Raw genomic sequence first — 16557 nt, forward strand, 5'->3', positions numbered from 1 at the left:
AGCAATTTGAAATGCCATTCTTGTCAACTCACTTCATATAGACTGAATAGATACCCAATCAGCAAATTCCATTCTTACCTCCAGTTCTAAAAGCAATAAATAATTAATAACCTAGCCTTTGAATTGAAAGCTGATTTCATTGGGTGGTTTATTCTTATAGCAAGCCCCAGGAGAATAGATGTATATTTCTTTTTTTTCTATCTTGTATTTCTTTTTAAGCAACTGTTACAGCAGCAATATTCCCATTATACCATATCTCTATAAATTTTTTACCCATTAGAGACCTGCATGGATAAAGAAAATTTAAATCCTTTATTGAGGGAGAAAAATATTTTATTTATTTTAAATATAACAATAGCTTTTGTTTTTATAACACCTTCATTTTTTAAAAAATATACCTTTCCCCTTTTCCCTACCCTGAGAACCATTCCTTGTAACAGAAAATAAAAAAGAAAGGGGGAAAAAAACATTTCAGCAAAATTAACCACATATGTGACAGCATATATTCCATATCTCTTGTCCTCCACTTCCACAAAGGAGAGAAACAGAGAGAAATAGAGACAGAGCAGAGAGAGAGAGAAGCAGAGAGACAGCCAAAAAAAAATAAATTTCCTTATTTCTTTTTCTAGGCCAAAATAGGTTATAATAATTGAACATGATTCAGTTTCTTTCCATTATACTATGAGAGTCCTTTTATATATTATTTTGGATCTCCTTACTTCACTCTGCATTAGTTCATTGAAGTCTGGTAGTTCTATGAATTCTTGATTCTTCTTTTATTACCTTCAGATGCCACAATTTATGGTCCCCAATTGTTGGACTTATGCTTTGTTTCTAGTTGAAAGAGAAGAATATTTATAATCTAGAAAAACTTATAATCTGCCATGGTATCAAGCCCAAAGTCTAAAATCAATAAGACCATGCCTAAAGAAAATCAGGCAATATGGCTGAGAGAAATGTAATAAACTCTTCTGTTTCCTTTTTTTAGATTTCATGGGGAAATTAGATTTGTAAAGGAACAATAAATGTATATTATAGGCAAGCAGTACACAGCACATCAGTGATAAAAATAAAAATAGAATCAACTTCTGTGTGACTCCAGCAGACCTACAAGCATATGGTGATGTTGTCTTGGTCTAGTGAAAGGAGGAATAGGATTCCTCAGGGGAGTGGTAAAATAAAAAAATAAGGATAGTGTTATTGGCGTTATCTCAAAATGACTTATAGACAGTTTTTAAAGGCATAAAGATTTTTCCAAATCATTTTATTTTAATAATTGCAATATATTGATCAGTAATAATAATAGTACTTATATAATACTTTAAATTTTCAAAGCACAGTTATTTCATTTCATATTCATAACAACTCTGTGGGGAAGGTGCTATTATTATCCCCATTCCACAGATGAGGAAATTCATCTTTATTTTTTTAGACTAATACTAAATCATGGTAGCATGAAGAATATGTTTGACCTGGTCAGATTGCTTCATTTCTCAGATTCCTCACTTATAAAATTAAGGTATTAGATTCAATGATGTCTAATGATGTTCCCCCCAACTTGAAGGTCAAAGGAGTCTATTTTTTTTTAACTATCACAAAATATCAAAATTGGAAATAGAGGTCTTTTGCTTGATCCATTCTTAAACAAAAATTCCTTCTATCACATCCTTCTCCACTTCACACTATTCACCACCACCATCACCACCACCCACCACCCTGAAAATGTACTTACATAGCCTCTGTTTGAAGCTCTCCAGTGATGGGAAACCCTATCCGAGACAGCCCATTCTATTTTTGGACAAATCTGATTTGTAAAGATTTTCCTTATATGGAGACTACAGCTGCCTCTCTAAAACTTTTACCTATTGCTATTAGTTCTCCCCTCTGGGGCTAAGCAGAATGTATCTACTATCTTTCTTGCCTGATAACCCTTCAAATACTTGAAGACAGCTATCATGTCTCTCATACATCTTCTCTTTTCCAGTCTAAACATTCTTTGTTCTTTCAATGATTCTGCCATGGATGGGCAAGGGAGAGAAGGGATCAAGCATTTTGTGGCAAGTACTGTGCTAAAAGCTTAACAAATATTGTCTCATTTGATCCTGACAATAATGATGTGGGAGAGATTCTGTTATAATTGTCCCTATTTTACAGTTTGGGAAACTGATGCAAATAGAAGTTAAGTAGACTTGACCAGAGTCACAAAGAGCATGTCTAAGATCAAATTTGAACTCAGATCCTCTTGATTCCAAACCCAGAGCTCTAGTCCTCTCACCACGCTAGCTGTGTTCCTCTGAATATACTTGACTTTGCCAGCGAAGAAGCTTTAAAGAATTTTCAGAGAAGCAGTCTCCTAATATTCATCAGGTCTCAGAGAAATGAATTGTGGTAAGAATCATCATTCTTGTTTTACACAAAAAGGAAATTGAAATACAGAGAGCACCTACCTAAGGCCACACAGCAAGTCAGTGGTAGAGTTAGAAATAGGATTCACTTCAGTTTTCCAATGGACCTCATTTTTCCTTGTCCTTGCTACCTCACAAGTTTCTTGTCATGACCAGCTTTGTGCAAATTTGGTAAAGAAACCCAAAACCAGGTTTCAGTTTTCAATATATACCGGAAACTTGGCCCTAGATCACTAAAAAGTTCACTGTGGTTTGTGAACCTTTCAAACAAATGGAGCCAAGTTTCTGCCATGTCCCTACTCCCACCAGTGCCAAGGAGGAATTTATGGGTTTGAGTGTGAACCAGGTAAAATTCCATAGCCTCAACATTGCCAAATTCAGGGGCTGCAAATTGACTTGGAATGAATCTGGGAAACTGGGAAACTCAGCAAATCAAAGCTTCTGAATTTCTCTTAGATCAAGTTATGAAATAATTTGGGGCAGAGAAAGAAAAAGACTGAATGATTTAAGAGGTGTGCATATTCATTTGCAAATGAAATTATGGAAGCTGCTAGTGAGATTTATATTGTAATTAAGTGATTATGTCTGTGTAAAACGACTTGAGTTGGAATTCCTATAAGATTTTGAAGGGACTGGGGCCCTTTTGAGAAATGTTGTTATTGTTTAGCACTTTTGGAAACAGTTTATTTTTATTTAATGTCTTCCAGTTGCTAATTTGTTTCACAAAATGTGTTCTGGTGAGGTAGGTCACCAGGCTGAACCATTTGGGCTTCCCCCAAAGACTCCTTGCATTGGACTAGCTCCCACTGAGTAGGAGAGAAAGAATAAAGAAGAAGAATCTTCTTCTGGCATGGATTATTTTTAATCATAATGCCTTCACCAATTATCCACAATAATAAGAGTATCAAGCAAGATAAAGTTATCCATCCCCTATCCTATGATCTTTTAGTTGTTATGTTATATGTTAGTTGTTATACCTTACTCTCCTGGAGCCAGGCGCCTATATCTTCCTCAGAGTTCTGAGGAATAATCCTGAAGAGTTGTTACAGCATTCTGATTTCATTTAACTACCCAACATTAACTTTTACACTACTTCCAAAGATACATACAAGTATAAACTTACAAACATTTTATCCCAGTACCTCAGGGGCACAGTTTCTCCTATATCTTCTTGATTTCTGAAGGAAGTAGATTCAATTTAGGTCAGTTCTTGTGTAATATTGGTCCTACCAAGGTTATATCTAAAGGTGGCATCTCTATTGGATAAGCTATCTCAGTTATGTCTAGAATGGGATTTCTTCCAAAGGTCACTCCATGCTCCTTAGGAATGATATTATACCATCTCTGGAAGCTGGAATACTCTCCCGACCTTCAGATTTCACATGATTGAAAGGTATTCATTTCTTTCAAATTAAGGGAATAAAATGTAAGAGCCAAGGGCTGAGGCCTATTTTTTTTTGAGTTCCCATAGTTTTTGAAGAGAAAAAAAAAAAGACCCCTTTCTATCATTGCCTCTCATTAGATGCTATAAGCAAAGAGATCATACCACTAGAGTACAACTCAATTGAAAATGGCCAAAAAGAGTGCAGGCCAAGACTAATAAGTCTTTTTAAATGCTTCTGCATTTAATCAAATAGCTTCCTCTTTACCATATAGTCAACAGACCAGAACCAGTGACAAAATGTCTATCCATGTTCCATAGGCTCTCCAAGACACATACATGTCTCTAATAGAATGACTCTGATGAAAGGAGTCTTCAAGTCTCACATTTAGATGCCATCTATTGCACTCTATATATGTGCCAGTAGCAGTTTCCCATTATAATTTATTCCATAGATAATTTGAAGCTCTCACTTATCCATTAGGTATCCACACACGTGTGTGCATATATGTACATATGTGTCTCTATGCAAGGCATCCCCAAAGGTTTTAAATTGTACAGAGACTTTTAGGACATTATATACACAAACACACATGCACATACATACATACATATAGAATTTTTAACTATTTATATAAACATATATATAGCATATATGAATATGGATAGCTGTGTACATATAATTCATGTGCACACATAGGTATGTTTTTGCTTCCCAAATATATATTATATGTGCTAATATGTTTATTTACTATACAAACATGCTATGCATATATATTTAATATGTGCATATATACTTATATGTCACTAAATCAATTGAATATAGTTTACATATATGTATTATGTATGTATATATGTGTTCAAATGGACATTCTGAGATTTCTCAAAAACAACTCTGGGTGGCAGCAATATGAGCTAAAAAATAATAAAACAAGCTAGGCAGTGAGAGCTATACTGACCAAGTTCAGTCTTGAGAACAGCCCCTCCCAAAACTCTCTCTTTTGGGAGGGTTGGGGCAGGAGGCAGTTTATGTTGCCTTCATCCAAAGTTGTCACTGGGAAATTTCAGGATGTTCTGAATAATGTTCATCTCTAAGTCTTCACAAATGGGGACAAAAGGTTCTTCAGTTCCTTTGCAAAGTAACAATATATCCATTCTAGAACAGCTTATATCCCAACCTTAAAAAAAAAAAATACAGAAAAGATATCTAATCAATGAAAAATTTCCACTTTCCCCCAAGATTTTGAAGTTGTCTATACTCATAGCTTCACTATTTGGCTTAGACTCTTCTCAGAAGGGCAATAAATTTAGGGTTCCCAAGGAAACAGTTTCCCCAAAATTTTTAGTGTCAACATTTTACAACACTTTCACATAAGCAATCCATTTACAAGCATCCACGCATACCTTATTACCCTAAGAGACTTGGAACATTTTCTAGAAGTAAACAAAAGATAACATATTGAATTATTTGGGACAACACCACTTTTGATATGGTTTCATTTTGTGAAAGAAATGGTCCTATGTGTGTACTTCTATAGACATTAGGCTAACTAAAAAAATCTGAGCTTGGTCAGATGAAACCGGATAGAGCTGGTTTCCTGACCTTTAGTTAGTTCTCTGTCAGTTGAGTACTGCATTTCATGTTATACACATGTGTTTAATTGATCTCTTTTATTTTATTTTTAGCTCTGTGGTTTTTAAGAATGGATATTGCTCCAAAGAAACATGCAAAAGTTATGGATCTTAAAGAGCATAATTTAATGACCACTAAAGATCTAACAGTGGCTGGGAAAGTCAAGTGTTTCAAGGAATTCAATCCCACAATGAAACAGCATGGCTCTAAATAATGCACAAAGGAAAAAACAGCTGAAAATGACAACAAAAAAAATCCCCAAACTCTAAGAATTGACAAACTATGGTGGCAAAAATAGTCTAAATAGTACACAGGGGGAAAAAAGGTAAGATATTCAAAGGGTACTATCAACTAGAATGATGGTTATTGATTCTTGTAAATGTGGCTTATGTTTCTTGAATTTGGAAGAACAGTGAGAAGGCAGTTTGAAAAAAGAAAAACAGCTGCTAACCATTTTTATAAAGGAAAAATTCTGATCATGGACAGGACGATGCAAAGACTGGACTGAATATTGGAAAAATGTATTAATAAAATTCACTTTTTTTCATTGAAAAGTATACAAAACCTATTGTGAAGAGTCCAGGTAAGTGTAAGATCTGGGCATGATTATTAGTCTGTAAAATATCCACCCAAATTCTTGGGATTCATCTAAAACTTATCATTTTAGAAATTCACTTTGTTCGGTAAACAATGGAAAGCCATCAAACTTTTTGACCAGGCTCATAACAAGTACAATGTTTTCAAAGGATTAATCTATAAACCCTACCTAGGACAAATTAGACAAGGATACTAGAAGCAAAAAGATGGAGCAGGAGACAATTGCAGTAGCCCAGTTGTAAGGACTTTCTTGGCCCAGGGTGAAGGCAGTGAGAATATAATGAAAGGCAAAAAACATAATAAACATTTTAAAGGAAAAACCAATAGCACTTGGTAACTGGTTGTAGATAAAAAAAATAATCAAGGATAATTCTTAAAATTTTGAGCCTGAATGACTGACAGAAAAACTGTACTATTGGTACAAAAAAAATATAGACTAATATTTATGGCATGCTGATTCTGTGAGAGGCACTATGAGGAAATTTTAAAATGAATAAGACAGGAGCAGCGAGCTGGTACAATGGATAGAGCATTGGCCCTAGAGTCAGGAGGACTTGAGTTCAAATCTAGCCTCAGACACTTAATATTGCCTAGCTGTGTGACCATGGGCAAGTCATTTAAACCTCTCTAAATAAACAAATAAAAATGAATAAGATATGTGGTATGAATAAGATGGTATGATGAACAGAGCACCAATTCTGGAGTCAGGAAGACTTGAGCTCAAATCCAACCTCAAACACTAACAGTGTAATCCTTAACCTTTACTTCCAATTTAGATAATCACATCTATCTTACAAGGTTTTAAATATTTGTTTAAAATAATCTTTACACATTGTAGGCACTATATACACATACCAACCCATATGCATACATTTACACACATACATCTATCGTGATCTTATAATTGATCCTAAGATTTCTTTTTGGTGTAAAACTGTAATGATGAAATCAGTAAGAGACCACTGCAATGGCCCAGGTGAGAACTAAGGAAGACTTGAACTAGGGAGGAAGTTAAAATGGAGAAGACAAGATAGAATCAGGAGATATTCTGGAGGTAGAATTGCTACATAACTGGGAAAAAAAATAGAATATGTTAATAGAAATATGGAAATCAGGAGGGAAAGATGAGTTTTGTGGAAGTCAAGGTGTTGCCAGGAAATCCAGGGAAAGTTGTTCAGGAAAGAATGTAGTTATGGAGTTCAGGAATGAGCTTTACTAAGCTTAAGAGGTCCTCTTGAGTCATAGGAGAAATTAGAGAATTCAAAGGTGGAAGTTTGTTCTTAATATAGCATTTGAAAAAACAAATCACTATTAGAATTATATTTCAGTGATCAGTGCTGAATTTTTTCATCAATGAATTTAATTTGTATATTATGTTTAATATAACTAAAGATAGACCCTAAAAATCTTTCTTTTCACTGATTAATAACAGACCCTATTGATGGCCCATTGTACTGCTTCTTCCAGTAAGGGGTCCTATCTCTGCACTTACCTGAGTAGATCTAGGTTTAGTCCTTAGAAGAACCTAAACTCTAAATAGAAGGTTAATCTTTTTTTTCCTGTGTTTCCTGGTTCTTTTCACACTTACCTAGGAGCCTTAGGGGGGAAAGATATCGCTTAAAGATAACCTAAGTTTGGCCAATATCCAAGGACTCCCTCCAAAAAGGAATTCGATTTTTGCCCAATGTATAAAATAGATCAAATACAAAATAGCTCTTCATTTATTAAGAAATGACTCAAAAATACAAAATAGTCATAAAAGAGCATCGATAATGATTGAGAATGTAATACAATAGTTCATAACATACACTATCTTGGCAAAGTGATACTTAAAGCATCAAGCATGCAATATTTTGTAGGACACCAGAACAACCATTTTACCTTCATCTCAGCTCTATTCTATCTAAATAACTCCCTCAAAGTTCGTGTTTTTTGTCAAACCAGTCCAGGGCTTGGGCTCCTTCTCCTGTAGATGGTCATCATTTTCTCCAAGAAACATTGTAGTAGCTTCGGGAGGAACTTCCTACAATGAAGCCAGCATTAACTGAGGAACTCTTATCTGCTTAAGGGAACAACTTGCAGAAAGTTTATCCCTCATTATTACTGTAGAGTTACCTATTCTCAGAGTAAGAAACTTGAGACGAAATTCACAGGTGGGCAGACGAGATATTCTAGCTACCATGTGGGAGCAACCAACATCAGTGAAGGGAAAGTCCAAGAGAAAGCTCACAGAATCCCTCACATGCTCAGCCAGCAGGAAGAGAGAACATGCTACAGGACAGATTTGCTCTTTTTAAAGTCAGCTGAGGAGGGCATTTCTCATAGCTCACTGACCAATCCTCTTGGATATATAGCCCCACTATGAAACAAAGTAAGTCATTTGAGGTTTCATGTGTCCTTTAGTGAGAGCTAAATGAAATTTCTGCTCCATCTTCACTCCTCCCTAGAGTCAAAGCACAGGCCCCAGTGAGGCCATGTTTCACTCCCACTGAATCCTTTTGTAAAATAATGCCTAATTGCTTCCTGATCTTTCCATCAAAGCCAGTGGTGGTAGGAATGGGAAAGGAATACGCAATATTATAATGCCCAATATCTTCCTGGGACTATGTTAAATATTTTACAAATATTATTTCATTGGATCTTCACAACAACCCTTAAAGGTAGGTGCTGTTATTATCCCTATTTTACTATAGTTGAGAAAACTGAGAAAAATGGTTTAATGACTTGTGCAGGGTCATGTGACTATTAAGTATCTATGACCAGATTTGAATTCATACCTTTCTGACTCTAGGCCCAGCTCTCTGTCCATTTTGCCACCTAGGTACCTAAATGGCTAGGTGCATGCCCTAAGAATAAGGTCCAGTGATACACCATCTGTCTTAAAGCACCGAAAAGTGAAAGGAAGTTTCTGATTTTTGTGAAAAGATAAATATCAGAGAAAATTACATAGTATTTTAAAAATCTATGTATATATTTAAATATGTGTATATAGATATACAATATGTGTATATATGTGTGTGTGTATGTGTACATGTCTATATGTGTGTATATAAATTGAAACAATAGCTACTATAATAAATAAGCAGTCACCCATACTATCCTTATTGTGATTGCATACATATGAGAGATTAGGAAGAACACTGTAGTGGAGGCTTAGAAATCCTGTATATATCACTTACTATGAGGCCATATCATGTAATGTATTATGATGTAACTTATCTGTACCTCAGTTTCCTTATTTATAAAAGGAAGGGGATGAACTAGATCAAAAATACTTGATCTGGAATCCCTGAACTTGTTTTTAATAATATATTTTTTGATATTGACATTCAGTATATTTTATTTTATATATTTACAATAATTTTCCTGACAAATCATAAAATTCTTCTTTTTCTTTAAGATATAGTTCCATACTCCCTCCTACAAGAAGCCTTTCCAGATTTCCCCAATCAATGGAACCATCATTCCTTAAATTCGCTTTGGATTTAACTACTTTATATTTGTTTTTATTTATTTTCCTTATATTTATTCTGTATATACTTAAACAAAGAGGCAAGCCTATCATAGTAGATAATAGAGAGCCTCAGAGTCAATGTCAGGGTGGGAATGAAACCTTATTTTAACCATGATACTATAACTAGATGAGATCATAGATTTTATAGGCTATTTACAAACAAGTTCTTTGAATTGGAGCATGTTGCAAAAGAAAAATGTTTGGATAGACATTTTGGGGGAAATGAGGTCACACCTGAAGAGTTGTTCATAAATTACAAAAAGCTAGTTAGAACTAGATTCATTTGAGAAGCTGGACTTTCATCATCATCATGCAGCTAAGTCAAGCCTTGATAGATACCAATTTCCTTTGATCATCTCTTCCCTCTGATTGGAAAACTAGAGGATGGAATATTAAATTTCTCAAAATATCTTCCTTTATAGAGACCAGATATGGGGCTCTAGATATCCCCATTCTACAGGTACTTCCCTGACTAGTTTCAAGAACAAGGTGTTCTAAGGTACAATCTAATGTCCTACTCCACCCTTTTCTGCCTCCTTTTTAATGTTGTATCCTCCCCCTCTCCCCTGTTAAATGCAAGTTCCTTGTCTGTGTATGGGGTAGGGGATACTTTCTTTCTATTAATAATATCTCCCGAATATAGCACAATGTCTGACACATAGTTGATGCTTAATAAATGATTATTTTTCCAGGACATCTTTGAGGTGGGGGGAGGGGGGGACGGGGAGGGTTACAATTTTTCCTTTGGCAAGCTTTCAGGAATTTGAAGGATTTTGAACTTTCCGTGAGTGTCCTAGCCAGATTACAAGAGCAGCTGGTGGCAGGATCTATATCAGAAGCCAAGGACATGTAGACACAGATGTAATACAGGAGCCCCTGACAGTAGCTGCTGGAGATCCAACCCAGACCTGCAGAATGGATCTTCTCATGTGAGAGGACGATACAAGGAGATTGAGAGGCAGTTGTTCTCTGACCTCTCTCCTCTTCCCTCTGCCTCCAATTTATCTCATTCCCAGTCCACAACACCTGTCAGCAAAGGCTGCCCTGCAACTCTTTCAGATGTTATGATCCATAGTTGTGGAGATTCTTGGAGAATTGACCTGCCCCTTAACAATTCCCTGTTTTTTGTTTTTTGCTGTTACTTTCCATCCACAGCATGGTCCACACACTGAGGAATGCAAGCAGCACTGTCACCTCTGGATGCTTGTAGCAGATCTTGTGAAATATCATGGAAGCAAACTTTCAAATGGAGAAGAGGACTATAGTCAGAACAGACATTTAAGTCTCTCATCAGTTTCTTGGCTCAGCCCTTTGATGTGTTGGCCCATTTAATTATGGCCAACTAAAAAAGTCTTACCGGGGCTCTTCTCCCTTTCCTTTCCCACAGGTTACCAAAGGAACTCTGGAAGGATCCTACTCAAGATCACCTCTCAGATGCTGCTGCTTCTTCTTGTATACCCCACCTTCAGGCACCATATGTTGTAATATGGAAGTCACCTGACAGTAGCTGCTGGAGATCCAACCCAGACCTGCAGAATGTATCTCCTTATGTGAGAGGACAAGACAAGGAGACTGAGAGGCAGTTGCTGTTCTCTGACCTCTCTCCTCTTCCCTCTGCCTCCAATTTATCTCATTCCTAGTCTGCAACACCTGTGTCAGTAAAGACTGCTTTACAACTCCTTCAGATGTTATCATCCACAGCTGTGGAGGCTCTTGGAGAATTGTCCTGCCCCTTAACACACAGATTTGCCTTGGAGGAACTTCTTGAACACCATACAAATGAGGGGAAAAAAGAATTTCCAGTAACCAGGAGTTGCGACATACCCTTTTGCCACATTTTCTCCTATTCTATATGTATTTGTAGGAAATTGTGCCATGGACCTGTGGGGAATATTTTCTAGTGCCACCTTGGTAAATATACATTTCAAAAAAGCTATTAAAGATTAGAATGATTCTTGACTGATGATCTGGAAGGGAAGAGAAGGTGCATCTCGGTCATTAGAAAATCACTCCTGCCTGATTCCTCAAAGGTATCTAACACTGAAAGGAAGATGAAATGAATCCTAGGAACCCGAGACTCATCTGAGAATGGGGATAGAAATATGAATCTTCAGAGCTTATAGGAGCTATGTCAGCAAGAGCTGTGCTCAATACCTCCCTCTGACACATATTGGGTGTATAACTGGACAAGATAATTAACTTTTCAGTGCTCTAGGCAGCTGTCTAAGGCTATAAATTTTCCTATATTCAGGAGTTCCCCATACCCAACATTGGCCAATTCAAAAGATATATTTTTAAACAGTTTAAAATCTATGATCATGTCCAGTTATGGTATCAAGATTAAAATGGGGTAAGGTGGTTTCATTCCTACCTTTACAGTGAGCCTGAGGAAGCTCTCTGTTATCCAGATTGCTGTTCTATATAAGTATAAACAAAATAAATATAAATATAAAGAGAATTTTTTTAAAAATTACAAGATGTTAAACACACAAGGTAGCTTGAGAGGGATGACCAGTAGTTGGGGAGATGAGAAATAGTTTCATGTAGGAAGCAATTCTTCCTTCATCTTAAAGAAAAGGAAGGATTGTATAGATAAATCTCTCTGTGTGTCTGTTTCTGTTTCTTTTGCATATAGATAGACACACACACACACAAACATACACAAAAGTGTGTGCATATTGTTGTTTCCATCTTAACGATTATCATTTCATTTTTTGTATTTGAATCCCAATACATAAGCCTAATAAAGACCTTATTGATTAACTGTTTGATAAGGGTAGGGAGTTTCATTTCTATCTTTATTGTAGTATCTAGTACAGTATCTGGCACATAGTAGGTATTCAATAAAGGTTTGTTCATTATCACCTTTCTCAAATTGGAAATCTAGGGATACCATCATCTTCAAGAACTTTCTAGCCAACAGCAACTTACCCAATGTGATTCTAAAAGCAATGAAAAGATCTACTTGACTCCAAATACTAACTCTCCACTCCCACTTCCTCCAATCCTTCTACATCCTTGAGGCATCTTTGATGCTTCCCCCTTCTAATCTATCCTAAAATTTGCCCTATTACGTGCAAGTAGGGCAAAAGGATTGTCTCCAGGCCACTATTCAAATGAGTATATGGTATCACCTAACAAGTTCCTCCCTGGGGGAGGGAGGCTGTGTCTCAACTAGCTCTTCTTTCATGACCACCAATTAGTTGATCAGATTAGTCTAATGTCAACTTGAATTGAAGAGAGAACCTGATCTTAGGAAAGGAGATTCAAAATAAGTAAATTTCCATCAGGAAGGAGAAGAATAGTCAATCAATAAACTATATTATTATATATGGCAATATCATCTTCCCAGTTTCTCAGGCTTACAACCTAAGAGTCAGACTAGATTTTTTTACTATTTCTCACTCTCAATATCCAGGCTATTGCCAAGATCTGTTTATTTCATCTTTGCAACATCTCTTGAAAATGCCACCTTCTTTCTTCTGACTTTGTCACTACTCTAGTGCAGGTCATTGTTACAATAGCCCTGCTGGTGTGTCTGCCTGCCTCAAGTCTCTCTCCACTTCACCCCACTATACTGGAGATAAAGTTATCCTCTATTCATCCATGAAAGCAATTTCCCCAAAACACAGGTCCAAAAACCAAACTCCAGTGGCTTCCTATTGTCTCCAGTGGCTTCCTATTGCCTCCAGGGGCAAAGACAAAATGTTCTTTTTGACAATTAAAGCCTCTCATAACCCTCTTAACTTTTCAGTCTTATACCATTGTATTCTCCAATCCAATGACACTGGCTTCCTGGCTGTTCCATGAACAAGACACTCCATCTTTTTTTTTTTTTTTTTTAAATAGTTTTTATTTGCCAGATATATGCATGGGTAATTTTACAACATTGACAATTGCCATACCTTTTGTTCTAATTTTTCCCCTCCTCACCCCCCGCCATGGCAGGTTGACCAATACATGTTAAATATGTTAAAGTATAAATTAAATACAATATATGTATACATGTCCAAACAGTTGTTTTGCTGTACAAAAAGAATTGGACTTTGAAATAGTGTACAATTAGCCTGTGAAGGAAATCGAAAATGTAGGCGGACAAAAATAGAGGGATTGGGAATTCTATGTAGTAGTCCATAGTCATCTCCCAGAGTTCTTTTGCTGGATGTAGCTGGTTCAGTTCATTACTGCTCTATTGGAACTGATTTGGTTCATCTCATTTTTGAAGATGGCCACATCCATCAGAATTGATCATCATATAGTATTGTTGTTGAAGTATACAACAATCTCCTGGTCCTGCTCATTTCACTCAGCATCAGTTCATGTAAGTCTCTCCAGGCCCCTCTGAAATCATCTTGTTGATCATTTCTTAGAGAACAATAATATTCCATAATATTCATATACCACAATTTATTCATCCATTCTCCAGTTGATGGGCATCCACATAGTTGCCATTTTCTGGTCACTACAAAGAGGGTTGCCACAAACATTCTTGCACATACATATGCACACATGCACACACATACAGGTCCCTTTCCCTTCTTTAAGATCTCTTTGGGATATAAGCCCAGTAGTAATACGCTGGGTCAAAGGGTATGCACAGTTTGATGACTTTTTGAGCATAGTTCCAAATTGTTCTCCAGAATAGAATTGTATTCACAATTCTACCAACAATGTATCAGTGTCCCCGATTTCCCACATCCCCTCCAACATTCTGCATTATCTTTCCCTGTCATTCTAGAAGACACTCCATCTTCATGTCCCATGAACAAGACACTCACTCTCATCCAGGCATTCTATCAGTTTACTCTCCATACCTGGAATGCTCTCTCATCTTACTCTGACTACTGAACTCTAGGGTTTCCTACAGGTCCCAACTAAAATCTCACCTATCTATAGGAAGCCTTCTCCCAATCCCTTTTAATTTCAGTGCTTTCCCTTTGTTAATTGCTTTCTATTTATCTTGTATGTAGCTTGATTGATATGTGTGTGCATATGTGCATATGTATGTGTGTTATCTCACCCAATAGATTGTAAGCTCCTTGAGGGCAGGGACAGTTTTTGCTTCTTTTGGTATCCCTAGTGCTTAACATAATGCCTGGCATTAATAAAGATGTATTGATTAATTAAGCACCTACTATATGCCAACCTGAGTGCTGGAGTTAGACAGAATCACAAAGGATAGTACCTGTCACCTGTCCTCAAGTAGTTAACTGTCTAACAGAGGAAACAACATGCAAACAATTATGATCAAACAAGCTGCATACAGGGTAAATTGGAAATGATAAACAGCAAAAAGACATAATTTGGGGAGATGAAAAAAGGCTTCCTATAGAAAGTGGAATTCTAGCTGGGACTTTCAGGAAGACAGGGAAGTCAGGAGACAGAAATTAAAAAGCAGAGAATTCTAAGGATAGGGACAGGGGGTGAAAATATCCAGTCTCAACTTGGAATGTCTTGTTTGAGGAAAAAACTCAAAAATTCCTAATAATATAAGAGATTATCTAATTCAAATCTTTAATAGGCTGGATAAGAAAATTCAGGGTGATCTAGTAATAGCATAAGGAGTTTAGCAAGGGATATAAAAGTCAAAAAGCATTTGTTATTTGCCTATTATATGCCAGACATTATGCTTCATTATTACACTGGAATTTATTTGTTTGCTTTTTTGGTTTTTGACCTTCATTTTCTAAATGGATCATGGCATAAGGGAGGTGATGCCATGACATCACAGAGATGATTCTATGTCATCAAAGTGAAATCATACCTTACCTGCAGATGTTTAAAAAAAAAAAAAAAAAAAAAAAAACCCACTAAGATGAAGATATTGAAAACATTTCTAGTCATATGAAAAGGTGCTCTAAATCATTGATCAGAGAAATGCAAATTAAGACAACTCTGAAATACTACTCTATATCTCTCAGATTGGCTAAGAGGAAAGGAAAAGATAATAACAAATGTTGGAAAACTGGGACACTGATACATTGTTGGTGGAATTGTGAATACAATTCCATTCTAGAGAGCAATTTGAAACTATGCTCAAAAAATTATCAAACTGTACATACCCTTTGACCCAGCAATGTTTCTACTGGGATTATATCCCAATGAGATCTTAAAGGAGGGAAAGGGACCCACATGCACAAAAATGTTTGTGGCAGTCCTTTTTGTAGTGGCAAGAAACTGGAAACTGAGTGGATGCCCATCAGAGAATGGCTGAATAAATTATGGTATATGAATGTTATGGAATATTATTGTTCTGTAAGAAATGACCAGCAGGATGATTTCAGAGAGGCCTGGAGAGACTTCCATGAACTGATGCTGAATGAAATGAGCAGAACCAGGGATCATTGTACACGGCAACAAGAAGATTATATGATGATCAATTCTGATGGCTAAGAATGATCTTGTGATGAAGAGAGCTATCTATACCCAGAGAGAGAACTGTGGGAACTGAGTGTGATTCAAAACATAGCATTTTCACTCTTTTTGTTGTTGTTTGCTTGCATTTTATTTTTTCTCATTTTTCCCCCCGGTTTGATTTGATTTTTCTTGTGCAGCAAAATAATTGTATAAATATGTATGCATATATTGGATTTAGCATATATTTCTACCATGTTTAACATATATTAGACTACTTGCCATGTAGGGGAGAGGTTGGGGGAAGAAGGGAAATTGGAACACGAGGTTTTGCAATAGTTAATATTGAAGAATTATTCATGCATATCTTTTGAAAAATAAAAAGTACTGGTGATACAAAGGAAGATAAAAAAACAATCCTTACTCAAGAAGAAGTCATAATATAATGGAGGAGATGACATGTAAATAGTATACAAACAAGTTTTATACAGGTTAAGTCAGAAATAATTAAGGGAAGGAAGACTCTGTTGATTAGTCAGCATTGCAGTAGGGGCTGCAAATCCTCATCAGTGATTGGAGATGAAGGCAGAAAAGACCCAGACCATAGACAGTTGATGCCAAAGGGAAAAAAATATGTTGGTGATCATCAAGGGAGAGGGACACACAGAGGAAA

The 16557-nt window shown here is 36.3% G+C and overlaps 1 long non-coding RNA gene across 1 annotated transcript; it reads left to right on the forward strand.

The window, feature by feature from the left end:
- The first annotated feature begins 5458 nt into the window (after window positions 1–5458).
- LOC141541398 (uncharacterized) lies at window positions 5459–12294 on the forward strand. Its single transcript, XR_012481773.1, has 2 exons — window positions 5459–5744; window positions 10918–12294. It is a non-coding gene; the product is annotated as an uncharacterized LOC141541398 (long non-coding RNA).
- Window positions 12295–16557: the final 4263 nt, after the last annotated feature.

This window comes from Sminthopsis crassicaudata, chromosome 4, assembly GCF_048593235.1.
Source record: "Sminthopsis crassicaudata isolate SCR6 chromosome 4, ASM4859323v1, whole genome shotgun sequence".
Lineage (NCBI taxonomy): Eukaryota > Metazoa > Chordata > Mammalia > Dasyuromorphia > Dasyuridae > Sminthopsis > Sminthopsis crassicaudata.